Here is a 15,564-nt window from a genome sequence, read left to right as displayed (position 1 = left end):
AACTGAGATTCTTGCTATAAATTATGGAGTAAACCTATTTTCTATGCTGGGGTATTCAGAAGTAAATTTGGAGTTGGACTTCTTCATTGAGTACAAGTCATATTCAGCCGGCTGCGGAGCGATCTCAATTAGAAGAGTGAGCTTGTTGGAGTTCAAGGGTGAGTTGTTTGTTTCAAACTGTCATGGACTCTTCTATGTTCCAGTCCCTTTTCTAGGACTAAGATTTAAGACACTATTTTAGTACTATGACTTGGTTTTGGGGAGTGTTTCCCTTCTTATATTGACTATCAATTAGAGTTTTAGTACGGATGACTTTTAGTTCCTAAGATGTTTTCGCATTTCGATGTTATTAAAATTATTGGCTGATTTTATGGAAACTCAGTATTATTTCTAGTTTTATTCCTCTTTTCTCAAGTCTTTAATTATTATCTCTTAAGTTTGATAAGTTGGGCTGTAAAAATAATTCTCCCACTGGAGGGTTATTGTGGGTGTCAGTCACGGCGGGTCGGGATCGTGACAAAGTTGATATTAGAGTCTAGGTTCGTTGATCTAGTCGTACCAAAATGAGTCCAGTAGAGTCTTGCAGAATGGTATGAAGACGTTTGTACTTTTCTTGGAGAGGCTACAAGATTTTAGGAAAAATTTCATTCTCTTCTTTCCTTCATGCTATAACTTGATTCCAATTGGTATCTGGCGATCCAAATTGGTATCTAACCTCTTTCACTCTCTTGTACGTAGCTGGTCAACACTAACTATAATGGTGTCAGGCCTACAGGTTTGGTGAATCCAGAAGAAGAGCCAGTCGTTCAAGGGCGTGACAGACGGAGAGGCAAGAGAGGGAGGTGAGCCAAGGGTAGAGGGAGAGCAACACCTACCAGAATGAAAGTTCCTATTAAGGAGGTGATAGTAGATGAGGCCCCTCCTTCTCCCTAAAATGAGTTAGAGAGAGAGAGGAAAGAGTGGGGGAAGAGAAAGATCGTGTTGAGCAAGAGGAAGACACCCCGACTAGGGCTGCTGTTATCCCCCCTATAGACCTATACTATCCAGAAAATCATGGCTTTCTCAAGTAGATTAGCTGGCACATGAGCCATTCCCACCATACCTGCAGAACCAGCTCCTGTTGCTCATCCAGTTGCTGCTGCAGCTCCGCTATCAGGTGAGGTGGTAGGCATTGATGCCTTTTTTAGACCATTAATTGGTCTTGTGATGATCGGTACTAAGCATGACATGCTCACCAAGTTCCTCAAGCTCAAACCCCAGTCTTCCATGGTATTAAAAATAAAGATGCCTATGAGTTTATTCTTGATTGCTATGAGAGGTTGCATAAGCTGGGTATAATGCATCAGCATGGAGTAGAGTTTGTGACTTTTCAATTGTAGGGTGAGGCCAAGCAGTGATGGACGGCTTATGTAGAGTGTCATTTGCATGTGTTGCACCCACTCACTTAGGTTCAGTTCCATGCCCTGTTCCTAGAAAAGTATGTGCCTTGTACTTTGAGGGATAGAAAGAAGGATGAGTTTATGGCTCTTGAGCAGGGAGGATTATCATGGTTGCTTATGAGGCCAAGTTTCATGCATTGTCCAGGTACGTTACTCAACTGGTCACTACAGAGGAGGAGAGGATCAGGTTATTCGTAAAGGGATTTAACCCTGAGTTGTAGGTACTTTTTGTCCATATGACTTCGTCTAGTAGGAGTTTCAATGAAGTCACAAATTTTATTAAGAAGGTTGAAGGTGTGAGGAAAGATGGGCAAGTCAAAGCTTTGGATAAGAAGCTAGGAGTGCAAGTAACTTTCAGGGATCCTATTCTAGAGAGTCAGGTAGGCCAATGATTACTGCCCGACCAATTTGGTCGGCATTGCCTACTTCTACTGGCTTTTTTTCAAGTACTCCACCATAGCACCCAGCTCATGAGGGTCACGGAGCATCATTCCCAGTTAGCGGCCAGTCCTTTGATCGCAGTTATTTTAATTATGGAGAGTCGAGCCATATACGAAGGGAGTGCCCTCACCGTTGCGAGATAGTTTTAGCACCCCAGTAGGCCAGAGCAGTGGTCATAGCAACTGGAGGGGGCAATGGAAAAGGACATCCATAGGGTGGACAATGATGAAATCCAAGAGGCCGTAGGGGATGAGATAATGGTAGTACAGGTTGAGGAACAACCCAGTTGGGCAGGGATGTAGCCCTTCAGGATTTCTAGGTTCAGTTTTATGCATTTCTAGGAAAGAGAAGGACAGAGGCGTCTGACACAGTTATCACAAGTATTATTCTTGTGTGTGACCGGATGACTACTGTTTTATTTGATCCGAATTCCACTTATTCCTATGTGTCTATAAAAATATTTCTTGGGTTTTAATGCACTGTGTGATATATTAAATGCCACTATTTATATTTCTACCCCAGTTGGAAAGTCAGTCATAGTCACCTATGTGTATTGTGTTTGTTTTGTTGTGTTCATGGGATATCGGACTTGGGTTGACTTAGTGATCCTAGACATGACATATTTTGATATGATCTTAGGTATAACTTGGTTGTCCCCCTACTTGGCTGTACTTAATTGTAATGTAAACTCTATGGCTCTAGAGATCCCGGAGAGGAAAAGGTTAGAGTGGAAAGGGGTGTACAAGCCTAAGCCAGCTAAGGTCATATCCTTTCTCTAGGCTAAAAAATTTGGGGAAGGGTTGTTTGGCTTACTTAGCTCACATCCGTAATGTGGAGATAGAGTCTCCTACTATTGAGGTCTATCCTAGTAGTGTGTGAATTTCTGGAAGTTTTCCCTTCAGACTTGCCTAGTATGCCTCCTGACCGAGATATAGATTTCTGCATTGACTTAAAGTCGGGTACTCATTCAATTTTCATTCCTCCATACTGTAAGGCTTCGACAGAGATAAGAGAGCTTAAGTCTCAGAATTAGGAGCTTCTTGACAAGGGGTTCATTCATCCTAGTGCTTCTTCTTGGGGTGCACCAGTGTTGTTTGTCAAAAAAAGGATGATAATATGAGAATGCGCATTGATACTGACAACTGAATAAGGTCACCATCAAAAATAAATACCTTTTTCCTTGTATTGATGATCTTTTTGACCAGTTGCAGGGTTATTAAGTCTTCTCAAATATTGATCTCAGGTCTGGGTATCACCAGTTGAAAATTAGGCCTGAGGATTTGCCCAAAACAGCTTTTAGAACCAGGTGTGGGCACTATGAATTTTTAGTATGTCCTTTGGATTGACCAATATACCTGCAACCTTTATAAGTTTGATGAATAGGGTGTTCAAACTGTTCATTTGTGATAGTGATGATATATTGGTGTATTCAAAGAGTGAACAGGAACATGGAGATCATCTTCGAATTGTGTTAGGTATTTTGGGGAGACAAAGTTGTATACAAAATTGTCTAGGTGTGAATTTTGGCTTCCTTCAGTTGCCTTTTTAGGCCATGTTTTTTCAAAAAAAGGGGTAATAGTGGTCCCATAAAAGATTGAGGCAATTAAAAACTGGGCTAGGCATAGTTCCGTGATAGTGGTTAGACGTTTTGTAGAGCTGGCCAGTTATTATTGTCGGTATATGAAAAACTTGCTTCTATTGTTATTATTGTCGGTTTATGAAAAACTTGCTTCTATTGCCATTCGAGTGGATTGATAAGTGTGAAGAGAGATTTCAAAAGCTCAAGACTCTTCTGACCACAACACCAATCCTGACCCACCCAGTCAAAGGTAAAGTCTTCATTGTGTATAGTGATGATTCACATTCTGGTTTGGGTGCTGTGTTGATATAGGATAAGAATGTTGTAGCATATGCTTCACGATAATTGAAGGTGCATGAGAGGAACTACTTGACTCATGCCTTAGAATTGGCAGCAATAGTGTTTGCACTGAAAATCTGGAGACATTACCTGTATGGCGTCAAGTGTGAAGTATTACTGATCATAGCAGCTTACAGCATGTGTTCACCTAGAAGGACTTGAATTTGAGACAGCGAAGGTGGATAGAGTTGCTTAAAGACTATGATGTCACTATCCAGTACCATTCAGGTAAGGCTAATATGGTAGCCGATGCATTGAGCCAAAAATTGTTGAGCATGGCAGTTTAGCCTGTTTGGGAGCCCTTAGGTGGCCACTGGCTAGAGAAATTCAGGACTTGGAGGCCAGGTTTATAAGGCTAGGTATTTCAGAGAAATATGGAATAATGTTCGGAGTTGATCTAAGGACCACTTTTATAGAAGAGATCAAGACCAAGCAGTTTAAAGATATTAACTTAAATGAAATTATAAGAAAGTTGTTGATAGGCAAAGCTCAAGACTCAACACTTGATGCAGGTGGGATGCTTCACTTTAGGGGAAGAATTATGTTCCTCGAGTAGATTGACTACTTCAGAAGATCTTGTTTGAATCTCATGGTTCACGATACTCTATTCATCCGAAAGTGACTAAGATGTATCAAGACTTGAAACGGTTATATTGGTAGTCTGGTATGAAGAAAAACATAGCTGAATATGTAGCTAAGTGCTAGAACTTCCAACAGGTGAAATATGAACACCAAATACCTGTAGGTTTGCTTCAAAGAATGCTTATTCAAGAATGGAAGTGGGAGACAATAGCTATGGACTTCATAGTGGGACTTCCCAAGACTTTGGGAAAGTATGACTCCATTTGGGTGGTGGTTGACAGGTTAAGAAATTCAGCACACTTCATCCCGGTTAGAGTGGATTACAATGCACAATAGTTGGCCAGGATTTATGTGAAGGAGATAGCAAGGCTGCACAAGATGCCCCTTTCTATCATTTCAGACCGTGGTACACAGTTCATTTCCAAATTTTGGGGGAAGTTGCACGAAGAGTTGGTCACTCAACTCACTTTCAGCACGGCTTTCCATACACAGACAGATGGGCAGTCAAAAAAGACTATCTAGGTGCTGGAACATATGTTGAGGGCGTGTGTTATAGACTTTAGGGGACATTGGGACAAGTTCTTGCCCTTGAGTGAGTTCTCCTACAACAATAGCTACCACTCCAGTATTGATATGGCATCATTCAAATCCCTGTATGGGAGGGGATGCAGGTCTCCCATAGGGTGGTTTGAAGTTGGATAGATGGAGCCATTGGGGGTTGACTAAGTGAGGGATTCCCAAGATAAGGTAAGAAGAAATCAAGCTAGGCTTTTAGCAGCTCAGAGTCGTTAGAAGGAGTATACTCACCAAAAAGTAAGAGATATGACATTCGAGGCTGGTGATCAAGTACTTCTAAAATTGTCACCCATTAAAGGGGTGATGAGATTTGACTAGTAGGGGCAGTGGCATACTAATTGGCCTTACCACCTAAATTTTTTAGGGTACACCTAGTGTTCCATATTTCAATGCCGAAAAAGTACCATGGAGATGGGGACTACATCATTAAATGGGACTCTGTGTTATTAGATAAGAAACTTTAATATGAGGAGGAGCCAGTTGCAATTCTTGATCATGATGTCTGGATGTTGAGGACTAAGGAGATTAATATGGTTAAAGTTCAATAGAAATATCGTTCAATGGAGGAAGCTACATAGGAAATTGAGGAAGACATGCGAGACAAGTATTCTCAACTATTCGGCGAAACAGGTACTACTCTATCTTTACTATAGCCTTATTTTCCCTAGTTATTCACTCGGGGATGAGTGATGGGTAAACTGGTATCTATTGTAATGATATATCCCCATCATTAGGAATAAGCCAATAGGGGAGGATTTCGGTCCAGAAAACTTCGGGTAGTAACCTTAGAAAAATTTAGCCTAGGCCAGACTTGGACGAATTCTGAGTCATGTAAATTCTAGGGTAATCATTTGAATGATGAGAGGTCAAATCTCTAATTTGATTGGATAGTCGAATATCTAAGACGATACAAAGCATTTACAGCTTCTTGGAATCACATTCAGATGAGTAAAGCTCCCAAAATAGAATTTTGCGTGAAGGGTATATTTTAGTACATCTTGGAAAGAGGGTATGTTGTGAAACGGGGGCTTGGAGCTCAAACTCCGAGGTTTCTATTTCCGTACAACCCGCTAGAATGGGATTTCTCACGCTAGAGTGGCCTCACCAGAGCGGGATGGGTTCCACCAGAGCGGGGCAAACGTGACTTAAGTCGGGGAAAAACCACAGAATGGTCTTTCTCTGCAAAAAATGTTCCAAAAACTTTAGGAGGTTACCTAGGGTAATTTCTATCAATTTTCCATGGATTTTCAAGCTTAAGGTAAGGATTTTACTTCCTAAATTCATTCTTTGATTCCTAGAACCTAGAACTATATTTGGTAATCATTGGGAAAGGGTTTGAACTAAAAAATTAATGGTGGGAAATAGCACTAGGTGGGGTTAGGATTATGGGTTTGTCCTAGGGTGTAAATTTTGTAATATTTCATGATAGTTAGGCCATTGTGTTGATCCTTTATATGTATTTACTATTTTCTAGACCAATAACGAGAAGAACGAACTCGGAAATGGAAGGCTCTTGCATTGTAAAGTTATTGAAGCTTGAATTTGGTAGGTGATGGTCTAGTTTTCCGTATGTGTTTCATATACTTGTTAAATTGCTTCATGATATGCATGTGTCTGTATGAATATGGAAACATGTTAGATTATGTGTAAAATGATCACTTGCTGATCTATTTTTGTGATGAACCTGTTCTTGGTGATATAAATACTAAATATATTTATGATTGTGGTATGCCTGGATTGGGTGTCACATTTTGACACATACTTGGATCGGATGTCACGTTCCAACATATATTTGGATCGGATATCACATTCCGACACATATTTGGATCGGGTGTCACGTTCTGACACAAAGTTAATTATTTGTACGTCTTTTGAGAGGACCCTTGTTTGAACTTATAGCTTGTGGAAGATATTGAGTTGTGATATTGCAAAATATAGTTGAACTTGAGATTAGTTGACTTATTCTGTATATGTATATGTCTATTTTGTGGAATTTACTTGTCCATGATCCGCTTACTTGCTAACCGCGTGATCCTACCAGTACAACATTGTTTTTGTGTACTGATACTACTTTCGCTCTGCCTTTTATTGAGTACAGGGCATATTCAGCCTGCTGCGAAGAGACCTCGGTTAGAAGAGTGAGCTTGTTCGAGTTCAAGGGTGAATTGTTTTAGTCCCTTTTATGTTCAAGCTGCCATGGATTCTTCTATGTTCTAGTTCCTTTTTCAGGACTAAGATTCCAAACACTATTTTAGTACTATGACTTATTTTTGGGAGTATTTCCCTTCTTATGATGACTATTAGCTAGAGTTTTGGTACAAAAGACTTTCAGTTCCTAGGTTGTTTTCGCATTTCGTTGTTATTAAAATTGTTGGTTGAGTTTATGGGAACTTAGTATTATTTCTGGTTTTATTCCTACTTTCGCTAGTCTTTAATTGTTATCTCTTAAGTTTGATAAGTTAGGCTGTAAAATGGTTCTCCCACTAGAGGGTTATTGTGGGTGCCAGTCACGGCGGGTTGAAGTCGTGACACAAGATCACAGTTCAATAATCTCAACTCACATAACTTCACATAAGGGTCCTCTTATGGGGCCTGCAAATACTCAACTTGTGTCGGAAAGTGACACCCAATCCAAAGTTTGTGTCGGAACGTGATACCCGATCCAAATGGATGTTGAAACGTGACACTCGATCTAATTTATGTGTCGGAAAGTGACATCCGATCCAAAGTTTATATCGGAATGTGATATCCAATCTAAATGGATGTCGGAACGTGACACTCGATCTAATTTATGTGTCAGAATGTGATACCCGATCCCAACATACAAAAACAACCACAAGTACTCTCAGTATTCAATATTATATCACCAAGAATAGGTTCATCATAAAATAGGTCAGCGAGTGATCATTTCACATATAATCTAGCATGTTCCCTTATTCATATACATATATGTATATCATGAAACCATTTAACAAGTATATGAAACACATACGGTAACAAAACCATCACGTACCTCAAATTTGAGTTTCGACCACTCTAAGATGCAAGGGCTTTCCCTTTTGGGGTTCTTTCTGCTAGTTCTTGGTCTAAAAACTAATCACATATATACAAGGATCAATAAAATAGCTTAATTTACAAGAATTATAACATAATTCCCTCCTAGGCCAAAACCCATGATCCTAACTCCATCCTAGGGCTATTTTGCACCATTAGTTTCAGTTCAAACCTTCCCCCTAATGATTACCAACCATACGTTCTAGGTTTTAGGAATCAAAGGATGAGTTTAGGGAGTAAAATCCTTACCTTAAGCGTGAAATTTCGTAGAAAATTGATGAAAATGCCTTAGGTCGCCTCCTGTCGTTCTAGAAACTATTTTAGCAGAAAAAGATCGTTTCTAGGATTTTTTTCCGACTTAAGTCGTGACTGTCCTGCTCAGAAGGGACCCATCCCACTCTGACGCCCCCACTCTGACGAGAATAATCCTGCCCTGGCGGGTTGCACGAAAACAGAGAGCTCGGAGTTTGAGCTACAAGCCCCCATTTTGCAACACACCCCTTTCAAAGACGTATTAAAATATACCCTTCACGCCAAGTTCAATTTTGGGAGTTTTACTCTCTCGAATGCGATTCCGCGAAGCCGTAAATGCTCCGTATCATCTTGGCTATCAGCTTACCCACTCAAATTAGAGATTCGATCCCTTAGCATTTACATGATCACCCTAGACCTCACTTGACTCAAAATTCATCCAAGTCTGGCCTAGGTTAAATTTTTCTGAAGTTACTATCCGAAATTTTCCGGCCCAAAATCCTTCCTCATTGACCTATCTATAACGATAGGGACAGATCGTTACAATGCGATTCAGTTATTTAATTAATTGTTTTTTAACAAAATGAAATCAACTATTATCAATTTTTTTAAAAAAACTATAAATTTAAATTAAATCAAAGACAAATAAAATTAATTAATTTAATCAATTTATTCATACAAACTACTTAAAATTATCTCATAATTTCTTCCTATTAGTTTCTCTACATACATTTTCCGTCTCTCTTTCCATAGTTTATGTGTTGTAGTATTTTCATATATTACTTTACTTATATTTATTTTATATATTATATAGAAACGGGCAGAAGCAGAGCCCGTCGATGTGCATGCTTTTAATCGAGGATATTTTTGGAATTTCCGTACTTTTTCAATTTTACTTTTTTTGTTTTGTTTTCCTTTAAATTAGTTATCTATATAAAAAAAATGCTGAAGCCTATCAAAGTATGTGGCTTCTACTATCATCTACTAAAAACATGATTTAAAAGAAAGATATACTAAAGTTTAATTAATAGTGTGATGGCTAGAACATAGTTAAAGTTACACAAGCGTACAAGTTTTTGGATTGTAATTCATATCTAAATTAAATATATTTTTTTTACAGTATTTAAGACCTGAATACTTTTAACATATATATCATACAATATATGTTGAGTGAGTCATCTTAAATATATGTGCGCATAGCGGAAGCTTTAGTGTACCGGGCTGCCCTTTTTTTATTGGTATAATGTGTGGTGACTTTCACTTCAAAATCAAGAAGTTGTCTTTTTATTTTTTATTTTCTTGAGTTGGAACTCAAATTGTGGTTAGAAAAATTAAATAGTAATATGTTAAAAATTAGGAAAAATGACACGAATTAGCAAATATATACTAGTTAATTAATATACATACCTATAATTTAAGTTAATTTTCACTCACGGCAAACCTTTTCCAGTAATTAATATACATAGATATAGTTATCCAGAATTTGTATAATTAAGCTCCCAATTGTATAAATTCAGAATTTTCTAATTGAATAAATCCAGATTTTGTATATACTTACCCTTTCATGTATATAATTATAATATTAATACATTTGATTTGTGTAAGCTCTGAAAAAAATTCTAAAATGTATAAATATATAATTATATATATTTATCATGTTTGTGTATTGCCAGAGAATTATACAAACGGATTTGTATATTCGTTAACAAATGGGTATGTGAATTATACAAGCAGCTGATAGCTATAGTTACGGAATGTAATTACCTAAAGTGTAGCTATTTTAATCTATTAAGATTTTTATAGTAGCTATTTATGAAATTTTCACTAAAAATTAAAATTCTTGAAATTAAGCAAATCATTATTCAATTGAATTTAATCTATTTTAATTCAATTTAATTTAATCCAAAATAAATTTAAGCAAACCATAATCAAACCCAATTTCTAATCTAACTTGTTCTAATCTCTTCAATTTCAATCCAACCGACCAGATCCTTAATCACATAACAAATGTCACTATTGTGCAAGTCTATTTTAAATGAAAAAGTTCTGAGTTTTATATATGGAAATAACAAATGAGTGCAGCTTTAGGTGGTCAGTTTGCCTTGCAGCTTAGCCGCCACATTTGAAAACTCAAATTCTTATAATAGACACCTATCTTACTAATTATTCGTTTGAATTAATTTATTTTAAGTAATTTATAAATTGAAAATTTATTTTTTTGATTTATAAATTATTTTAAGCTTATAAATTATTTTAAATAAGTTAAGCCAAATAGATTTAACTATTTTTTGGAACTTATTTAAAATACAAAATATTTTTAAATTGATCAATCAAATACTTAAAAAAAATTAAAAACGATCTATGAACAATTTATAAATCAATCTAAACGGGCTCTAATACTAATATACCATTGTCTAATTCTATCTGTTTCACTTGTCAAGGTTTTTTTAAAATAATTAATTCAAAAATGCTTGTCATTCTGATAAGTACTTCCTCCATCCACTTTATTTTTTATTATTTTAAAATAGATATTTATATTTATTAACTTAATTTAAATAAAATAATAATAAATAATTTATCATTTTATATTTATTTTATCTTTATTATTACAATAACTTATCTTAATCATATTTCAATGAGTGAGATAATCTATAATAATCAAAACTAATATAGTAAAAATTATCATTTATTTATTACTCCCTCCGATTCATATTATTTGTTGTGTTTTTTTTTTTTACATACTCCTTAAAAGATCATTAATTAAGAAGAATTTTAATTACTTTATTTTTATTTATGACTCAAAATATAATCTCCATGTGTTGAATATTTATTCATAAGAATAAAATGAGAAAAAATAATTAATTTTATCTTGAACTTTTAAAATAACAAACTTGAGGCAACTATTTAAGAAATTACAATAAATAATTTACGACAAAGGAAATACTTTTTAAAAAGGTATGCTAAGCCAAATATAAACGAACAGAGTAATGGATAGATGATGGACCTTCTTCAATTAATTGCATGTCCAATATCTAGGGTTCAACTTAAGAGAAATATATTTTTTTCAAGGCCATTGATTACAGCGCTTCAGTAATTTTTAATTTCTGCTTTCACCAAGCTGTGGGTAGTGTATAATATAATTAGTCTCTGCCAATAAATAATGAACATTTATCTATTGTGCTTCTTTCCAAGCCTTTTATTATATATACTCCTATTAGTTATTCTACAATCTACCATACCAAAAGATTTCCAATGAAGTTTCAGCTACTCTACTCCCTCACCATTTCTGTGGTGAGTTGTATTTTAATTTTTATATATAGTTTTTTTTATTTCACAATTTATTTAATTTTCATCCTTTTCTTGTTATCATTTTATTTTGAAAATTAATTAAAAAATTGTTTATTGTTGTATATATGTAGCTAGCTTTTGTAGCAAGTACTCATGCAGCTATATCTCCAGAGGTTTATTGGAAAATGAAATTGCCAAACACTCGTATGCCCGTTAGTCTTAATTTGACTCAGTGGATATTGTTTGAGAGAGTTAATTAATATCATGGTCATTGAGTAGTAAGTCTTGGGAATTTTCAATTAAAATTTGTGATAGAAAAAAGTAAAGGCATCAATTGGAAACTTATCAATGATTAAGGGTGTGTTTGGTATGAAGGAAAATATTTTTCAGAAAATGTTTTTCTATTTTCTCATGTTTGATTGGCTTAAAGTTTGAAAAATGTTTTTCAAATCAACTTATTTTCCTCAAATTCAAGAAAAATGATTTCTCTTTAAAAAGTAAGAAAAACATTTTCCAAAACCATTTTGAACCTCATACCTGAACTTTCTATCCTAACTTAAGTCTCGAATATCGATTAACAATACTAATTCTAGATCCAACTCCTGATTTTCAAGTCGAAACACGACTCTCGACCTCGATTTGAGAGCCAATTCTCGAGTTCCGAATTAATTCAAGGTCAAATCTCGAATTAGGATTAGAGGTTGAATTTTGGATCGAGTGTCGGGTCGGAATCTCGAATTGGGAGTCAGGAGTCGAAAGTTAAGTGCTAATATCGAATCTCGGATCGAAGTCGCATCTCAAGTCAAGTGTCAGGATCAGGATCGGGGTTAGGTGTCGAGGTAGGGGTCGGGGTCTCGAATCGAGGTCGAGACAAGAGTTGGGATCGAGGTTTGGTCTTGGATCACGAGTCAGGGTCTTGGGTCGGGTCTTGAGTCGGGATTTGATGTCTAGAGTCGGAGTCCAAGTCGGGGACGGGTGTCGGGGTCGGGGTCGGGGTCGGGGTCAAGTCTCGGATCGGCATCGGGTTTGGGTAGGGTTTGGGGTCAGGTGTCGGAGTCGAGTCTCGGGTCGGGATCAGGGTCGGATCTCAGATCAGGTGTTAGAGTCATGGCCGAGGTCTATAGTCGAGGTTGAAATCAGGTCTCGGATCGAGGTCGGAGTAAGAGTCGGGCCTCGGGTCGGGGTAGGGTGTCGAGGTAGGGTTTGGTCTCAAATCTTAGGTTGGGGTCGGGTATCGGGTTGGGGTCGTGGTCGGAGTCGAGTGTCGGGATCGGGGTAGGGTGTTGGGGTCGGGGTCGAGGTCGGGGTCTCGGGTTGGGGTTGGATCTCAATTTGTGGAATCGATTCCCTTCTCATCAGAAAAATTTTCAGAAATCCTAAACCATTTCTCAATAAATAGAACCACAAGGATGCTCAAACAATCAAGGAAACAATTAAATTTTGTGAAGCGCCAACGAAGAAAGGACAGAAGCAAAATTGTGCAACTTCTTTAGAGTATATGGTAGATTTCGGCGTATTCATGCTTGGAACAAACCATGTTAAGGCAATTGCAAAAATACACTATCGAAACAGTTGAAACTAATAGGTGATGGAGTTAACAATATGGTATGTCACAAACTTAACTACGCGTATGCATTACATTTTTGTCATGGCGGAGGAAGTACGAAGACATTTATGGTATCGATGATCAGTGTTGATGGAACAAAGGTTAAAGCAGTATCAATATGCCACAAAGATACATCTCTCTGGAACCCAAAAGGATTGCCTTTTGTAGTGCTTAATGTTAAGCCTGGAACTACATCAATTTGTCATTTCCTTCAAGATGATCAAATCGCCTTTATCCCTTATGAAGAGGCTTAATAAGGGATATTTATGTCACTCCTGATTGTGTTTTGTGAATGCCTCTCAAACTTGAATTAGTTTTGTTGTTGTAAAAATCATTCTCATCATCATTATGGGTTCGTTTTGTAGACCGTATAAAAATAGTAATAAATATGATGTATTAATAATGTTGAGATTTAGTTAAGTTATCATTAAATTTTATCGACTATTTGTTAGTTTGTTGTATTAAAACAATTTGTTGTAATAGAATAGATTGATAACTATAGTGTATTAGTAATGCTGAAATTTAGTTATGCTGTTAGTAACTTTAATTTTACTGACTGTTTGTTAGTTAGTTGTATTAAATGAATAGGTTGTATTAGAATAGAAATAGTATTTTGCATTGTTAGTGTCATGATTTTCTATATTTAAAAATAGTAATAAATAAGGTATATATTTAATACATGTATTAGTTATCTATTGTTATGACTTGTATTTAAAGTTAGTAACGAGAAACAATAAAGATGAAATGAAAAACAGTATCAGAATCCACATAATTCACTGTGTGTCCTTAAGGAATTTAATCCCCTCTGTATCCAAGCTTATGGATTATTTCTGCCCAGGATAAAACGGATAGAACATTAAAGAAGTAGAGATACCTCAAAGTTCAATAATTTCAGCCAACTCAGAAAGCAGCAACGTAATCACACAAAGACACAGCTTTGTTTGTAAGAAAATATATGCAGAAGAGGGAGAAATTTTCGATGTCAAAAACTGAAAGGAAGACTTTCTGTTAATACCCAACAAGGGGTGCGAACTCACCTGTTCAGAACAGTCTCATCCATTCAGAAAAGGCATGGTGTTTTTTGGGAAGGAAAATAATTGTTCGGAAGGAACAGGTCCTTTCCGAATCCGCTAAGAAAAATATTTGTTCGAAAGGAACAAGTCCTTTCCAAATCCGCGATTTTCAAATTAATTCTGTTTCGCAAATTAATTAGTTAATTCCATTATTAATTCAAAGATATAATTAATTCAAATTAAGTCTATAAATCGCCTTTCTCCCTTATGAAGAGGCTTAATAAGGGATTGTGTCAGTCCTGATTGTGTTTTGTGAATGCCTTTCAAACTTGAGCTACTTTTGCTGTTGTAAAAATCATTCTCATCATCATTATGGTTCGTTTTGTAGACTGTATAAGAATAATAATAAATATGATGTATTAATAATTAATGTTGAGATTTAGTTATGTTATCATTAACTTTTATCGACTATTTGTTAGTCTGTTGTATTAAAACAATATTTTGTATTAGAATAGATTGATAAATATAGTGTATTAGTAATGTTGAGATTTAGTTATGTTATCGGTAACTTTAATTTTACCGACTGTTTGTTAGTTTGTTGTATTAAATGAATAGGTTGTATTTTTAGAATAGAAATAGTATTATGCATATATTGTTAGTGTCTTGATTTTCTATATTTAAAAATAGTATTAAATAAGGTGTATAATTAATACATGCATTAGTTATATATAAATTGAAGATACTATCAAATAAAAAAATAAATAATATAATATAATGTTCCTTCAACTTATTAAGGATATGACGCTAGAAAAAAAAGAATTAGGATCAAGAATTAAAATAGAAAACTAGTAATATGTTATTGTTTGTCTATGTCTAGGGCTGGGCATAAAATACCGAAAACCGAATTACCGAATCGAACCGGGTATTTCGGTATTTCGGTATTCGGTATTCGGTAATTCGATTCGGTATTCGGTATTTATAATTTTACTGTTCGGTATTCGGTTTCGGTATTCGGTATTTTTAATTTTACTGTTCAGTATTCGGTAAAATACCGAATACCGAAATAAATTAGTCTGTTGGGCCTAATTGCCTAAAGAAGTAAAGGGCTAAAGGCCCATAAATATTTTAAGACCAGCCTTGTGCCCCTCCAGCCCAAATCCGTTGCCCCTGCAGCCCAAATCCATAAAAATCACCTACATCTACATTCCCTTTCCATTCATCCAAATGCCCAACCTTAGACAGCAGCTTCTTTCAAATTTCTCATCCAAAGCAAAGAATCCACTTCGTCAGGAACCTTATCAAAGAAGTCGCTGGATTTGCTCCATATGAGAAGAGGATTACTGAGCTTCTTAAAGTTGGCAAGGACAAGCGTGCATTGAAGGTAGCCAAGAGAAA

General features: G+C 36.1%; 1 pseudogene; it reads left to right on the top strand.

Moving 5' to 3' along the window:
* The first annotated feature begins 563 nt into the window (after positions 1-563).
* On the top strand, positions 564-13,512 carry LOC129872525 (BURP domain-containing protein 13-like; annotated as a pseudogene).
* Positions 13,513-15,564: the final 2,052 nt, after the last annotated feature.

The sequence above is a fragment of the Solanum dulcamara genome, chromosome 11 (genome assembly GCF_947179165.1).
Source record: "Solanum dulcamara chromosome 11, daSolDulc1.2, whole genome shotgun sequence".
Lineage (NCBI taxonomy): Eukaryota > Viridiplantae > Streptophyta > Magnoliopsida > Solanales > Solanaceae > Solanum > Solanum dulcamara.
This window is presented reverse-complemented; position numbering and strand designations above follow the sequence as displayed.